The sequence below is a fragment of the Hippocampus comes genome, unplaced genomic scaffold (assembly GCF_001891065.2).
Source record: "Hippocampus comes isolate QL1 unplaced genomic scaffold, H_comes_QL1_v1.1 scaffold45, whole genome shotgun sequence".
NCBI classification, from domain to species: domain Eukaryota; kingdom Metazoa; phylum Chordata; class Actinopteri; order Syngnathiformes; family Syngnathidae; genus Hippocampus; species Hippocampus comes.
The window spans coordinates 2,492,293-2,507,523 of NW_017805783.1; the positions used below are offsets into that span (position 1 = coordinate 2,492,293).

A 15,231-nucleotide genomic window follows, 5' to 3' on the forward strand; every position below is an offset into this window, starting at 1 on the left:
TGCATCCACTAGATGGAGCTATGCTCAAGGAAATACCAACAGAACGATCAGATGTCAGTAAAACTTATTTAATAAAGCAGCGACACAGTTCACTTCACCAACAGCAAGTTATAACATTGACTCAATAACGATGAACTCTCTTGCCGCTGCTCTATTTCCGTGTTCAACTACGTAACCGATCGCCTTAAGTTTGAACTCTGCGTTGTCATCATGTCTCGAGCAAGGCGCCATTTTGGGGGTCGAAATATTACCGTAATGACCATACACAAGGCGCATCGGATTTTAAGGCGCGCTGTGAGCTTTTAAGAAAATGGAAGGCTTTTAGGTGCACCTTTTAGTGCGGAAAATACGGTATCTTATCACGTCCAAATATTAGTCATTCTTCTATTCATCAACAGTCTTATGTGACTGTGTGTTGGAGTCGGCGCCTCAATGTGCGTACGTTTACATGCACATATTAAGTGGGATACTGAAAAAGTTCATTCTCTTCACTATTTCACATTATTCTGTGATGTAGTAGTTTACAATCCACTGACAGGACGCAGTTCAATCTGTACCCAAATGCTCCTTCTCATTTGTTTGGCCGCATAGGTTTCGCTCACTTAGTGACTTATTGCTTGCTTGCTAGTTGGTACAAGTCAAGTGGTTTAAAGTATATCAGTAACTTTACAGCTCTGTACAACTGCCACATGAGTGACGAGGATTTATTTTTGCACAATAATCTACAGAGGATATTTTGGTTTACGATAACAAATAAAATGTCCGATGCTCCTTCTTGCTCACATCTTTTGAATGATGCTCACTTAAAATATTATTAATACTAATTTTCAGTTGGGTAACGAGGGGCACGGTTACAGGTTTCATTTTTATTTTTGTAATGGACATATTTTTGCTGGATATTTCGAAAATGTTTTTAACAGGTATGTTTTCTTGCATCCAGTGTAAACATGTGGAGAGGAATGTCCTTTCTAATTGAATTGTCAGGGTGTGTTAATACGGTTGAAAAAATCCATTTCCAATTGGGTGAATGTTTTTTGGGTTTTTTTTCCATTCATGTAAATCAACCAGGGAGCACTTCTGCAGAGGTTGTCCTGTTGTTGAACAGCTTTTTTGCCCTGACTTCCCACCAAAGATAGTTCTGAGGAGGAAACCAAGTTGCAGAAAGGAGAGGCAGGTCCATTATTAAAGTCCAGTTAGACAAACAACGTGGGAAATGGTTAGGAAGCCACACACCCATTATTGTGTCTTGGTGGGGAGATCTGGACTGGATAAACAGTCCCGCATCAGATAGATGCTGAAGTCGGACACAAGTGCACCAACACCCACTGTCAGTCACAGATCCACTGAACGGGAAGAGGTGGCATTGTTTGCGTGAATAGCGTGAATGCTAAGCAGGGGCCATGGCAGATAAGGCCTCAATGCCTTGTGGGTGTCATTGAGGCAAGCATTGATGGAGCACCATGTCACAGGGTCCTGATTTAGCAGGTCCCATCTGTGGTCAACGGGTACCAGAGGGCTTATCTGTTTGCATTATCACCCATTTCCTCCATAAAGTCATTTACCTGGACACTATGGGGTAGATGAACACAAGAGGGTCAATAGCTTAAGTGTCATACATCAACACTTATTTCAGTGTGATGGCCTGAGGATCAGCAGGGATTTGCGTGGAAAAAAAAAATCCATTGTGCTCGACGGGTTGAACCAAAGATCAGCGTAATTTATATTGCCGCATTTGCAAAAATAGCTTTCAAATCAATTTTATTTCCCAATCACTTGGTTGCTTGCACGTGGGCAGCAACGTACAGAGACACTAAGTCACTAAGAAGAAATCATCTCGACTTTCCTATGGAGATGTGCGGCGAAACGAAATGGGAGGTCACAGTCAGGCAGGGATCTAGACTAACTTTTTGCACTGGTGCGGCCAACTTTTTTTCTTTGGTGCAGTGGCACAAAAGTTAGGTGCACCCAAATTTTCAACGACATCACAGTCTTATAGGTTGTTCCGATGAGGGTTATAAGCTGCCAATACCAATCAATCATGAGTGTGATCGGCCAGTACTGATACAAATCATTTGGATTTGGTGTAAAATTTTCCATTTTAGAGCTACAAGTACGGATTGTTCTGAAATAATGAAGCTGTTGATTTTTTTTTAATGAATTGATTAATCTGATTAAAAAACATTGATTAAATGTCTCTGCATTTATTAGTCAAAAACAGGACATTGATTCGAGTTGACCCTTGTGCGGTTCAGATAATGGATGGATGGATGGATGGATATTTAAGTAGTTTCGTGTTAGTAATGCCCCTTGATACTGTTCACCGACTAGGCAGACTAAGCAACTCCTATTTTGGCGTTTTGTAAAATCGGTTTGGACACATGAAGAAAATAAAAACAACGGTTATTGTCTGTTTTTGCAGTCATTCATTGTAATATATTAGCAACTCATCAACGCTTTTTACACATTTACCAGTCACTCGAAGTATGCGCTGAGCAATGGGGGTTCCTTTGGATGGACCGACTACGATAGTATTTGCATCTGCAAAGTTGTGAAGAGTAAAGGTGTTTATATTTAAGTTTAACTTGATCCCACCTGAAACATAAAGTGGACATTTGTGGTGTGTAATAAATCAGGCACACAGACGTGTCGCCAGCTTTTGACGTCTTGAGGAGCAATCAAACTTTACGCATTGGGCAGACACTATAGGAGGATCAGAGCCAGAACATCCATCCCACCATCCATCCATTTTCTAATCCGCTTATTCTCAAAAGGGTCGGTCAGGGGCGTGCTGGAGCCTGTCTTCCTTTAACAGTGACCACAGAGGTCAACGAAAAGGATGGAGCACTTCACAGTTTTTGTTTGCTCTCGATGCCTGATAAACTTCATTTGTCTGATTATTCGATCCGCTGATCCACACGAGAGTCGTGGGCATGCTGGAGCCTATCGCAGCTGTCTTCGGGCAGCAGGCGGGGTATACCCTGAACTGGATGGGCACACATAGATAAACATCCATCCACACGCACAATCACACCTAGGGACAAATTAGAGTGCTCAATTAACTTGCTATGCATGTTTTTAGAATGTGGGAGGAAACCGGAGCACCTGGAGAAAACCCACGTAGGCACGTCGAGAACATACAAACTCTACACAGGAAGGCCGGAGCCGGAATCGAACCCTGCACCTCTGCACTGTGAGGCGGACGTTCCTACCAGTTATCCACCATGCCGCCCTACAGCCAGAACAACAAGACTGAAAAAAAATGTTTCCAGACTCCTGAAAAAATGCCATCACAATCTGTCAACCACGCTATGCAATTGTTTTTGTAATTCTGGTCTCTTGAACATTATACTATGAAATAGATCACTTCTGCAAGCTGCAAAACTTGGATAGTCAATGCCTACATCTTTGCACATTATATTTGTATTTTCATTTTGCACTGACTGTTACTACTGTCGATTTCATTTACATTGTGCTTTTATTCATTCATTCATTTTCCGAACCGCCTTATCCTCACTCGGGTTGCCAGGGGTGCTGGAGCACATCCCAGCTGTCTTCGGGCAGTAGGCGGGGGACACCCTGAATTGGTTGCCAGCCAGGGCACATTGTGCTTTTAATTTTTTTTTAATTGCTATTAAATTGTTCTTATGTTCATTTGCTACGAGCCTTTTCTCCTCAGTATTTACCTTCAAGTACTACTTTCAGCACTCTTTTCCATCTTTTAAATTTTCTACATTAGTGAGGGGAGACAAGCTGAGTTCGAATTTCATTGCTTGCTGTGACTGCTGAGCTTCTACTGTGCGTATGACAAATAAACATATTGAATATGATTACAGAATAATCCAAACTATATGATATGCTCGTCTGTTTCTTGGGTAGTATTGATGTGCCCTTGAAAAAGGCACCACGCATTCCCCAGAGCAAGAGGCCCATTCACTCTGACACCCCATGTTGCATCGTGCATGTCTCTGCATGCAAATGTGCATTGGCAGAACACTTAAATTAGACAGTTGCACTGTATTAACCCATGCTGGAGGACTGCATCATATACACCAGTGACTAAGAAAAATGAATAAAATACAAACATAATGTAAACATTGGCAAAGACAGGTTTCGAGGAGTGCATTTGGACGTTTATAACCTAAAAAAAAACAACGCGTGCATTTTCAAGCAATTCATTTTCGGTTTTTACACATCCATATTGCCATTCTGTTAGTAGATTACAAGTCACGTTAGAAAAGTGGTCCATAAACTTCACATATTATTCTGTGTATATGAAACATCGACCGACCTTGCAAGACAACTCGCAGAAGGAGCTAACAACAACAACGCACAGACAGCGCGGCAGAGCCTTTCGATGAAATAAATACATGACGGTAGTAAAGAAACTTTAGCACGCTACCATTTCTGGACGACAATGCTGTTTTGACAGTCGTCAGGACCCGCTTAGCGTAGCTAGGCTCAATACAAAACATGCGCCAGTTTGAAAGGACCCTTGTTTACATTACGTTAGCTGTCCTTATAATGCCTGTAAAAAAATCTCTCGCGCGCTTCTTAGTGTTTTTCCCAGTTCACAACGTTTGTGTGCTTGTGCACGCGCGCGTGCGTGTGTGTTAGAAAGCGAGACAGCGAGAAAGTGTATGTGTGAGAGAGAGAGAGAGAGAGAGAGAGAGAGAGAGAGAGAGAGAGAGAGAGAGAGAGAGAGAGGGGGAGAGAGGAGAGAGAGAGAGAGAGAGAGAGAGAGCCACAATACATGTATGTCAAGAATTTTGAGTTGAAATGTAGACAGTGCTGTATTAATAAAGTTTGACTGGTTGATTCATACGAAGTATATTAAAACAAAATTGTGTGAATGTGAGTGTGAGGTGAGAAAATGTGTGCTTGGATAGTGACCAATCCAGGGTGTACCCCCATCTCGCCAGAAGCCAGCTGGGTTAAGCTCCAGCAGTTCTGCACAGATAAACCGAATTGAAAGTTTATGGAAATGTAAGAATGAAAATGTTTACTATCAGCCTGACTTGCATTTTCTGTCGATTGCCTTTTTTCATTGCCTAATGAAATGACCACTGACTCCTTGGACCATTTTATGGCATTATAATCCATCATTCCTGAAAACTACAGAAGCTCTTGAAATGAGCAGAGCAGTAACAGTCACACTCTATGAACAAGTGAGTCATTTTGCATTCTTTTCAGTCTAATTGAGAAAGAGAGAGAGAGAAAAAACGCACAGCCCTAAATCCACAGAGCACACAGAACCCTTTCACAAGAGGTCTGGGAGAGACCTTTATTTGTCCATTCCAATCACAGAGAAAGGAAGGTTTCAAGCTTGGATTGATTTGAGCTGGAAGATTAGATGAAACCAGAGTGTTTTAAACCTCTTCTGTGGCCATGGATTAGAGTCAGGCAGTCCCTGTACTCCAAAATGAAACAATAAAGGGTATGGGTGGATCAGTGGGAGATGATGCAAGGCAGGGACAGCTGGATACCTGAAGGTATTATCCCAAGCAGCATTAAAAAGCAATTAAAAGAGGCGTAATTTGGTACATCATAACTGAAAATCAGGAGACGTGAAGTTGAAACAAAAATGCAGCTGCCTCAAATACATCCATTTTCACCAAGTTCATCATTTCATAGATATTGAGCATTAGGGGATTCACTTGAATGGTTGCTAGTATAATGCATGTAAAATAGCATGCCCCATAAATTGAGATGTTGATTTGGACCACTAGTCAATTAGTGCAAATGGAGTTAGGCCCATAACTCCTGAGCAGGAGATAGGAGGAAGTGTTGGCAGCCCTGTCATGAGCACAGATAGCCAGATAGCCTAGCCGAGATCATCATCAATTATTCCTGGCATCTCAGTTTACTCGAGGCCAAAGATGATACTTGGGACAACGTCGGTGTGCCTTTGAGAGACAGATCCCCCTTGAGGAGCCAGTGACGTTGAGGTTTAGAGATTGGGCTGTGTATAAATATTCACCCAAGGGAATGTGTGGAAGGAAATCCCTGGGATGGCACTCTCCCTTACAAAGTCACACAGTCTGACACACAGGTCACTTTACAGCTCATCACCGAATTAGAAGGCTGAGTAACAGCCGGACCACTGTGTGATACACATACCGTATTTTCCGTACTAAAAGGCGCACTGGATTATGAGGCGCACCTTCAATGAATGGCCTATTTTGTAATTCTTTTCAAATATTGGACGCATCGCACTATAAGATGCAATCTACAATGCATCCACTAGATAGAGCTACGCTCAAGGAAATGCCAACCGAACTGTAGCAACGCCACTCGAGTGAAGCGCGCCTCAGTAGTCCATAGTCCGCTGCTCTCTGCTGTGAGCGCGTAACTGCGAGCACGGACGCATGTGGTTCAACCAATCAGCGCCGATGCAACCCACGTCACAGATCAAGGAAGCTTTGAACAAATGACAACAGCTGTTGAGTGGCATTGCTACAGAACGATCAAATGTCAGTAAAACATATTTAAAAAAGCAATGACACAGTTCACTTAACCAACAGCTAGTTTTAACATTGACTCGTTAACATTGAACTCTCTTGCCGCTGCTCTATTTCCGTGTTCAACTGCATAACCCGATCGCCTTAAGTTTGAACTCTGCGTTGTAAGCATGTCTCTAGCAAGGAGCCATTTTGAGATCAACATATTACTGTAATAACCATACACAAGGCGCAGCGGATTTTAAGGCGCGCTGTGAGCTTTTAAGAAAATGGAAGGCTTTTAGATGCACCTTTTAGTGCAGAAAATACGGTACTGTATATGGGCCACCGACATTTCAACTCTTGGCATTGAAGCATTAAATTGCCGTGAAGGAACAAGCCCAAGGAAGAATATCGCAGACTCTGCTTGTCAACTTCAGATGTCACATAATTTAATTTGACTGAGGATGTGAGGCAGATGAAGATTAAGACTTGGTTTTAGTCATTAGACCAATTGAAAATAAAATGCAATACTGTGCTCTGTACACCTGAATATTGAATATTTTGGTGGTATTATTCATCGCATTCTTCGCTCACATGCACAGGACTTGTGCTGGCGAATTTCTACACTGGTAACAGATGCAGTAATTAGGGCTTGACATTTTGCATGAATGGAATTCGCTGGAGAACAAAGGAATGAGAAAGTAACGTAAGGTCACAATGATCCCAGTCACGGTAACTCTAAATTACCCTGATAAACACACTGAAATACATTGCATGGACCTTCATTTTGCCTTCCTCTATAACTTGTAATGTGAGCACGGACAAGCACTGCGTTGTGCTATCAGAATAGGAAGAGAGGATAGCATGTGTTGGAGTGTGTGTTGGATGATTATTGTATCGTCTCATGATTTTCACTCCCCTTCCTGTTTTCCTTGGGGAGCTTTTCAGGTGTGAATGAAGAGACTGACGAGAGTGAGGAGTGACTGGCCTGCCCATCGCATTGAGGAGGAGGAGTACATCACACAACTTTAATAAATACATATCATGGCTCAACCATCCTCCCTTGGAATGGTAACGAGGGAGGCAACCTAGAGACTGCAGTTAATATTCTTTTGAAGGAGACAGCTTATGTGCAGCACTATCAGCATGGCTCAACCATCCTCCCTTGGAATGGTAATGAGGGAGGCAACCTAGAGACTGCAGTTAATATTCTTATCAGCTTTTTTTTGTTTTTTTTAAACCCTCCTCTTTAAAGGTGAAATGTTTTCTCATGGCCAGATGATTTGATTCTGCTCCTGTGAAAATGGCTTTGACTGCTCTGAGCATTTCTCAACAATGAGGACACTCAATTATGTGTGATAAATCCCTTTTCTACCATGATATACATTTTGCTACACATCATATGAACCAATATGATTTATTCAGTTCCAGTCCAATCGATGCGTTACAGAGCAATTGATGTCAATATTTCAACACATTGGTTCATCAAAGAAATAACATTTAGAATGGAATTCCCATCATCATCATTTGGAGGCCTGAGATATGTCGGCAAGTAAAATGCAAGCAACTGAGGTGAGCTCTTCTATCTCTTGTGTTGAGGTCGCACAGGTGGTGAAAAAGGTCCTCGGTGACAGGTGCTCCTGGGGTGGACAAGTTTTTCCTGGAGTCCCTTGAGGCGTTGGATGTTGTCGGGCTGTCTTGGTTGACAGGCCTCTGCAGTACTGCATGGACATCTGGGATTTGGGCTTGGAAAGCTTTCAATCATGTCTCTCCGGGGGGATGTATGCGTGGGGCGCTGCAGTATTGGGTACTCTGTGGTGGCCTTTATATGGGCTGCCCGGTTGCTGGACAACAGAGTTTGGTCCACATCACATGCAGGGAGCGATGGTGGGACCACGGTTAGTTTTGCATTTTTCATTCAAGTTCGTTTGTATTTCGCGCTGACTTTTTTTTTTCAGTTGGTTTTAGTTTTTAGGGCAGATTTGTGAGTTTTTAGTAGGTTTTTTTTTTTTGTAATGCTTTGTTTTAGTTTAGTTTTGAATCGCTTTAGCATTACTTCATTTTTTTTTTTTAATGCATAGAGCAGTGGTTCTTAACCTCCTTAGAGGTACCGAACCCAACCAGTTAATATACACATTCACCGAATCCTTCATTAGTGAAAAATAAATATACATATTTTTTACAAATTCAAGATATAAAGAACACATTTATTAAAAACAGAAAAAAAGTATATAAAATTTCAAGAGATAAGTATAATTTTTTTTTTTTAACTATACGACATACTATCACAACAGTCACATGTTGACTACTAAGCGAATTAAATTTCCCACAGCACTGATTGGACAAGCAATGTCATGTGATCATCTGCAGCCAATGATGGCCAAGCGGGCGTGTCATAACTAATTGACATGTTGAGTCGGGTATGTCTTACCCTTCATGGCAGAGGCTCCGTCGAACCCGTGAGACCGATTCACCGAACCCCCGGGATTCGATTCGATCGAACCCAGGTTAATAACCACTGGTATGGAGTATTTGTAAAGTGCAAGTTAAAAAAAGTATTGTGTAATAAACTACAATTCTTAAATGACTGGTCTTCTTTCTCGACAGTAAAACAGAAATAAATACATTTAAAAATTAACCGTGAAAGCCCATGAATGATATTAATTGACAAAGACAAAATCAAAGGACATTTTCGCAATAATTGCTGTTCTATGGTGGGAAGAGCTTTACTCAGAGTAGGAGGCTGACCAAGGTCTCTTTTAGCGCATTCCATTTTCGAAACAGTTATGCATGCTTTGAATGTCAGGCCTCCATCCCCCTACAGTTAGTCCAGAATGCTGCTGCCACATCTGCGAACCAGTACGTGTAAGCAAGAGCACATCACCCCCGTGCTGGCCACACTCCACTGGCTTCCTGTGCTTTTTAGGATTTATATACATTTTTTTAGCTGAACGGTTTGGCTATCGCTCCAACCTATTGGAACCCAATATCTCTTCTGGTGGCCACAAGCCTAAATCAAGGTGAGACAACACGATCTCTGTGGTGGCACAAGTAGCTTGTAAGTGGCAACTCCAAAGCTTTGGAACAAGATGCCTCTGAATTTTAGGCAAGCCGCCACTCTCCAGGTATAAATCATGTCCAATGACACTTCCTCATGCCGAAGCTTTTGAAACACAGCCTGAGTGACTGCTCATGTGACACCCTGTATGATTTAGGATTTTATGTGTTATGTGTTGTCTTTTAACTTGTGTGGCTGTTTGGTTCAACTTTGTTTGAAACCAGCTATCTAAATGAGCATGGCATGGCGTGATGCTTTAGAATCCGACTAGAGCCCGACAAAACATGACAGTTGGCCACGCACCCCAGCCCATTGGGCACTATTGCATAAGGACTCCTTGCGATGTGAACTGTGAGCCTGTATCGCAATCTAAGGCTCCTCACACAATACACTGTATACCACTTTTTTTAGTTCATAAAAAGATTGAGAGTCAGACAAGGAAGACACAGGTGATGACAGAGGATGTGAGTGAGAATAAAGATGAAAAAAATGGAGATATATTGAAAAATGTCTCTCGCTCCCATTCATTTAAATGTAAGCAGCACCTTACTATGCCACTTGTATTTTTATCAATAGCTTTGCTATTTCATCTACAGGTACATATGAAATTCTAATTATGCATTGTTGTAAAACACGTGTACTGTATATGTTGAATTTCTATTTCTTAGTGGTGCACAGAACATGACAGTACCCCTGCCTCAAAGCACGGCCCCTGGCGGACTACCTGGCTTGGATGGATGAGCTGCATGGAATTCATTGAGGAATTATGGGTCCAGGATCCAGGAGCGGGGGACCCACTGGCCAGATTCTGTGTCTGCGCCACTTTCACACACTCATGCCTATTGCCATGTCTCACACACAATCGCAACAAATACCATACAAGCGGTCGCTCAACAAATAAGTGACAAACACAGGCATGCCTAGCTGTGAGCCACGGACATTGAGCCTCACTGCAGAGTGTGTGAGCGTGATTTATTTACAAGCCACTTGTCCCACCACATAGATTGTATTGCCTAAACAGGAGCGACAGAATCAATCAGGGAGTCATTGACAGCAGCCAGGGGGCGAATCCTGCATGCGGTCTGTCTGCGTCACATCACACCACCACGCTGCAGCTCCACTCGTGTGTGCATTCTTACAATATGCATGTTCGCAAAAACACAAGCAGAAATCGCAATGACCAGCAAATAGTCTGTCTGCGTCACATCACACCACCACTCTGCAGCTCCACTCGTGTGTGCATTCTTACAATATTGCATGTTCACAAAAACACAAGCAGAAATCGCAATGACCAGCAAATAGGACTGGAGAGCATCAATCTCCATGACATTTATTCCTTTATTACAAACCAAACAGTCAGTGAAATGATTATCCCTCTTCTAGGCAGTCGAGGGCGAATTTGAACTTATGGCTCGTCCCAACAGGTCTGAGCAAACAAAACTACGACGTTTAGCGGCCAGTATGCAATTCAGCGCGAAAATGTGGGCAGCTGAATGGCCATTGATGAGATCAATATCAATCACATCTATTAAGCATCTGCTGTTTTGGGTCATTTTCCTCAAAAGTTAACAAATCAGTTGCAAGTGATGTTCATCAACAATACATTTTTCCAGTCATGCACAGTAAATACTGTAATTTTTTTTTTCTTTGAGTCTTCATCGGCAAGCACAACTGAGTACAAGTACAATGTATTATATAAGTCTTAGAGAGACTGGGAGAGCCATGCATTAGTTTTGCATCTAGTTCACCCTACTGTTGACAGTGATGGATGACAAGTTAGGTGATCCTCAACAATGCATGCTCCTAATGTCATCTATCCCCACAGAACCATTCCATGGAAAGCTACCATGATAAACCCTGTAAGACTATACGAGAATTTCTGCCACCTCACACATTTAAATTGCTCCCTTGTATCAAGATTAATGTTGACGTCTTCATCCTCTGCACAACTAAAAAGTAGACAGTGGATCCAGAGAAAGTTTTGATCAATTCCACAGTCGTCTTCGTGTAGTGTAGAGTGTGTCATTTTTATTTCAAAACATTGCAGTGACATCAAATCTTAATGTTCAAATATTGTCTTCCTCATGATAACCAGGCTTGACATATGATAGCAAAATCCCTCAAGCGGTGATTCTCAAACTTGCTACACCGACTGAAAAATATACTTTGCTCTCAATAATGTTCAACGTTAAAATGCAGTCGCCTAGAAGGCATAAGTGATCTTAAAAAAAAAAAGCGTATTTTTTATGTACCGTTTGCTATTGCAATATTATTCTGTTTGAACACGAATACTAATTCTGTGGTAAAGGATTCAATTAAAAATGTATTGCACTTGAAAGTTAAAAAAAAGAGATAGATAGATAGATAGATAGCTAGCTAGCTAGATAGATAGATAGCGTTAAAAAAAAGAGATAGATAGATAGATAGATAGATAGATAGATAGATAGATAGATAGATAGATAGATAGATAGATAGATAGATAAACTGCAAATTTGGGATTTTGCTTAAAAGTTAAATCCAACTGAAATGTACTAAATAGAATTACTGTATTAAAAAATATGCTGTGCATGAACACAAAAAACACACTACTGAATTTTAAGTTATATGTATGCAAACTGTGTGTTTAGTGACAAGCTTCACTCTAATGTGTTTCATTGTATTTCAAATTAATGTTCTTTTTTTCACTAAATATGCATGACGCTATAGTGGAACGCATACTTTCAGTCACTGTCCTAAAACACTTCAAATTATTCTAATCTTAGTTGTTTGGTAGACTGACTCATGTAAGGCTTTTCAAAAATAAAATACAGCGACATCAAAAGAATGTCGATATACAAACCCAATTCCAATGAAGTTGGGACGTTGAGTTAAAAATAAATAAAAACAGAATACGATGACTTGCAAATCACGTTCAACCTATATTTCATTGAATACACTACAAAGACAAGATAATGTTCAATCTGATCAACTTTTTTGTATATAGCAAGTAATTGTTAACGTGTAGCTAAGCATACAGTCGGCATGCATGCGTTCTGCTATTATTTTTGTTTAACACAATGTCTCGACTTCATTGGAATTGTGTTTTTAATTCACTAACATTGTTATAATCCATGTGCCATGCTTGATATGTCAATGCGGACATAATGCTGACAATTACCACTTCAGCTGGGTGTGTTGCCGCCATCAGAATAAAATCACCCCACGGGACTGCAGTTTGTCCCCCAATAAATCTCAGTGTTCGGAAATAATAAAACAACTTCCTGCGTGGTGAAACACCTTAGTAGTTCGCTAAGGCTGGCGGCATAATTACAGAGATGTCTGAGGAACAACAACGTATGACATCACACACCCTTTTCTTGCTGTTGGCCAGTGGCCACAGGCTTTGGTGTTCTGCATCAGGTCGAGTCGTGTTGGACTCTTCTCAAAAGGCCGAATCCAACCACAGTGCGACAGCGAACTCCTTTTCAAACACCCACATCCCCTCTGATAAAAGCCACAGCGGCAGCCATGTGTATTGAATTTAGACCATTCCTGAGGGTATCCTGTTCTTATCAGGGGTCAGATAAGCTCATTTCACAAGCCCTCCACCACCTCCACTCCGCTACCAACGGGACCTTGTGCTGACAAGAGCTGACCTTTTTTTTTTCTACAGTGTTTGTGGTTGAAGGAGAGTGGAGAAGGGATGTTAGTTGTTGACTGGAGCTTTCTAGAGGCAGATATTATTGCTCATTGTAATCCGCAGCCCTTAGATCAGAGAAATACAAATGAGGACAACCTTTGTATTTTTTGTAGGGGAGTACTCTGTACAACTGTACAGAGAGTAACAATCCTGATAGGAAAAATTAAAAAGGTGTCCTTGGACTCAGGAGACCGTGGACAGCAATTCCTGCTGCAACACACTGGTTACCAGTTTTTTTTTTTTTTTTGGGTGAACTCACCATTAGAGTTCAGTTCTTCTTTTTAAATGATGTTCTTGAAGATGGGGGTCCCCAAGAGTCCCATCCCATCAAGCAGCCCAAGGACCCCATTTTCATTCATCATACATAGCCTGTCTGAGCCCTGATGGGATCTCAGACCGACAAGCCTCGAGCGAGATACTGGCAACACAACAGAGCACTCATAATTCAGAGCAAAATAACTCTAATTGCCCCACGGGGATAAATAAAGTTTTCTGAATCTGAATCTGAATAATTGCCCTTTATTCATTTCTCAAGGATAATCCTCGCCTCGGTTGAGCCTTTTCTACTCTTTGCGTCATTTTGCCTCTGATGTTTACATAAGGTATGTATCTCATTCTCCTCCCCCTTCGCCTTTTGCGTCGTCGTGGAGCTTAATACCCAGCATGTGTGTTTGAACGTGTGTCTGAGGATTGCGCTCTTCACTGGAGCTGCTACGACTCAAAAGCCCAGGTGACAAAGGCCTCGTGAATGTCTGACTCACAGACAACTGTCAGCATTCAATGGGCCGGATTAAGACGGAACGTAGTACCCAACAGAGACTGACATGTTGACATGTTCTACTAAGTGCATTTCAAGGTGGATTTAGCCTGTTTGCTCCATTGTAGAGGAACATAAGCGATAGAAACGCGAAATGGCTCGCCTATTCTTGAGACACAGGGTGAACTTTACTCCTGCTGTCTGAATTTGGACTGACACTGGGTGACGCAGGCTGCTGTGAATCCCGAAGAGGTTCAGGGGTTTCAGAGAGCCATCCTTAACCAAACAAACATACTGGAATTTCTGCCATTGTTGGTGCACAGGGTTGAGTGACAGGGCCGCATAGCAGAGGAACCTGTCAGCAGAGACGAGTCGGGGTCAAAGTGTGACCACCCCTGGCGACACAGCTTCATATGAAGGCAAAATCTGTGCAGCAGTTACCTGTACTCATCCTTGATGAACACATCTTGCCTTCATTGTGGTGACCGTCTCAATTAAACAATTCATTTCATTTCGCCAAAAAAAAAGTTGTGCAGTTAATATCAAACTACAGAATGACGACCAAAGCATGCCCTGCTCAATGGAATAAAATCAAAGCGTATGAATGTCAAATTGTAGTTTTACTGGGAATAATCAGAGGAAAGAATTCTTGAAAACCCCTACCCTGGAAGTATTGAAACAGTACAGCACGTATTGGCCATTTTTTTCACATTTGTTTTGACTCTCAGACAACCTATGTATCTGTTCACACAGCCTGTGCTATACGAATCGAACTATAGCTTCTTATCTAACATGAATTTGAAAATTGTCCTAAACACAAAACTGCCCAATCAAAAATATATTCTTCTTTCTGCAGTTTGAACAGTGATTTTAGGACTGAGTACATGCAGCATTTCTAAGTATTATCGGGCGCTCTCTGGTTTCATGATTCAACACAATCTTGTTGAGCTGTTAAACTTGTGATATGAAAAACATTTGGACATATGTTAATTTCACTGCCTAAAGGGGACCTTTTTTACTTGGTCTACTGACAGCATACTTTCTGTAATTTTCCTGTGTGGACTTGGCATTTCCTCCCCACGCCTGCGTGGGTTTTCTCCGGGTACTCTGCTTTCCTCCCACATTCCAAAACATGCCTGGTAGGTTGATTGAACGCTCTAAATTGTTCTTGGTTGTAATTGTGAGCATGAATGGTTGTTCGTCTATGTGTGCCCTGATATTGGCTGGCAAATAGTTCAGGGTGTTTCCTGCCTACTGCCCCAAGACAGCTGGGATAGGTTCCAGCATGCCCGCGACC

The 15,231-nt window shown here is 41.8% G+C and overlaps 1 protein-coding gene across 4 annotated transcripts in view; it reads right to left on the reverse strand.

Annotated features, from left to right (window-relative positions):
• gnb1l (guanine nucleotide binding protein (G protein), beta polypeptide 1-like) overlaps nucleotides 1-4,525 on the reverse strand; it is a 44,782-nt gene extending 40,257 nt beyond the window's left edge. The window contains exon 1 of one of the 4 annotated variants that reach the window (XM_019885343.1): nucleotides 4,400-4,525. The gene's annotated coding sequence lies outside the window, so the exon portion shown is untranslated. Of the gene's footprint in view, nucleotides 1-3,102; nucleotides 3,133-4,288; nucleotides 4,374-4,399 lie in introns of those variants that run through there. The other 3 variants (XM_019885340.1, XM_019885342.1, XM_019885341.1) reach the window with 3 other exon arrangements.
• Between the last annotated feature and the right edge of the window lie 10,706 nt (nucleotides 4,526-15,231).